The sequence below is a fragment of the Leptonychotes weddellii genome, unplaced genomic scaffold (assembly GCF_054177405.1).
Source record: "Leptonychotes weddellii isolate Sample4059 unplaced genomic scaffold, ASM5417740v2 HiC_scaffold_25418, whole genome shotgun sequence".
Lineage (NCBI taxonomy): Eukaryota > Metazoa > Chordata > Mammalia > Carnivora > Phocidae > Leptonychotes > Leptonychotes weddellii.
The window spans coordinates 1-2,121 of NW_027845761.1; the positions used below are offsets into that span (position 1 = coordinate 1).

Genomic DNA, 2,121 nt, shown 5'->3' on the forward strand with positions numbered 1-2,121 from the left:
ACAGACGCGTCCCCTCCCCTCCGAGAGCTTAAAATGGAGGGAAAGTGATGCACAAAACGCAACCAGGCAAGACTTTATACGGGCGTAAGAAATGTCACAAGAGGAGTGTGCAGTTCTAGAACGGAGAATAATCGGATGATCTCAATCACCTTAGGGTCCCAGAGAGGTGGTCTCAAGGGTGACATGAGATGTGACATCAAAGACTAACGAGATGTAACTGGAGGGTGTGTGTGTGTGTGTTTGGGAGAAAGGGAGGCACATTTCAGGTCAAGGTCATGTACCTGTGCAAAAGCTTGAAAGAATTTCCTCAAGAAACCAGAGAAAACAGTTCGCTGAAGCAGACAGTGAGAGGAAGAAGGAAGGTTAGACTAGAGACGATCATCACATGGAACCCACACCAAAAGCCTGTGGGTGGTGGTAGCATTTGACTTTTATACTAAATTCAATGGGATACGACTGAAGAATTTTAAGGAGATGAAAACCATGATTGCAATATAGTTCCTCGATCCTTACCTACATTTCCAAATCCAGAAATCTCAGAAAACCAGATCTTTTTAAAAATTTTGATGCAGAACCCATTTGGCCAATCTAGACTGATGAGGTAAAGGGTCAGACATGTCAGAGCTCTTATTGGTCAGTCACATGTGCTTCTGTAGTATATGTGAACATACACACATCAGAATATATGTATACATATATATGCATATACATACACACATATATACCTACATGTATGTATATATTGATATTTCTGTTTTATGTTTAATTGAACTAAGAAAAAAATTTTGTTCAAGTATAATTAACACAAAAATTTTAAAAATAGGGAAAAATACCTCTGTGTTTAAAAGGGAGACAAATAAAAGGGAGCATTTGACATTATCAATAAAATAGAATATAGAATTAACACAAAAGTTTGATATATTTTACTGAAAAATACTTGTGGCAGTCACAATTTATGACCTATAAAGGCAAGTTGTTGAAAGTTAACAGATGGTGATGATCCAGAAATCATGAAATATTGAAAAACACTGCATAAGGCAAAAAGTAAAAAAATAAAGATCTTGGCTTACACTGATTGAAAGGGCTCTACAAGAAATTGGTGAATATATACAACTTTATAGTTTATTATTTCTGTATTTAAACAAGCTAAAATAAACCACAAAGACCTGAATTGGAAGGTGAGTGTGTGTATAAAGTAGGAGTCTAGAGTTTTGAGAAGCAACTCAGTATAAATCAGTGTTTTTAACCTCAGCACTGTTAATATCTTGGGGTTTTGTTTGTTTGTTTGAAATCATACCCCGTATATTTCCCAACTACAATGGTACAAAACTAAAGACTAACAATTAAACAAAGCTGAAAAATCTACAATGTAAATATTTAATATTTACATGTAAATATTAAACAATGCACTACTGTACAAACAGTGGGCCAAATAAGAAATCAAACGCAAATCAAAATATGTCTCAAAACAAAAGAAAAAGAAAACACAAGTGAAATTTATTCTATAAATGCTTGTATTAGGGAAAAAAGTTCAGCTCTCTCCACCAGCCATCCAAGATGCTGAAAGGAAAGGAGGCCAAGGGGTGGTCCTGGACCCTGGTGAAGAAGCAGGAGGCCAACAAGGTGGTCAATCCCCTGTTTGAGAAAAGGCCCAAGAATTTTGGCAACGGACAGGACATCCAACCAAAAAGGGACCTCACCCACTTTGTCAAATTCGCTGGCTACATCCAGCTGCAGCAACAAAAGACTATTCTCTATAAACGTGTAAAAGTGCCTCTCACGATTAACCAGTTCCCCTAAGCCTTGGATGGCCACACAGCTACTCAACTGCTTAAGCTGGCCCACAGATAGAGACCAGAGGCAAAGCAAGAGAAGCGGCAGAGATTGTTGGCCCGGACTAAAAAGAAAGCTGCCAGTAAAGGGGATGTCCCCCTAAGACGCCTCCTGTCATTCGAGCTGGGGTTAATACTGTCACCACCTTGGTGGAAAACAAGAAGCCTAGCTAGTAGTGATTGCACATGATGTGGATCCCACTGAGCTGATGTCTTCCTGCCTGCTCTGTGTCATAAGATGGGGGTTCCCCGGCATTATCAAGGGAAAGACCAGGCTGGGTTGTCTGGC

At 39.2% G+C, this 2,121-nt stretch overlaps 1 pseudogene; it reads left to right on the forward strand.

Moving 5' to 3' along the window:
- The first annotated feature begins 1,551 nt into the window (after positions 1-1,551).
- LOC145718923 (large ribosomal subunit protein eL8 pseudogene) lies at positions 1,552-2,111 on the forward strand (annotated as a pseudogene).
- Positions 2,112-2,121: the final 10 nt, after the last annotated feature.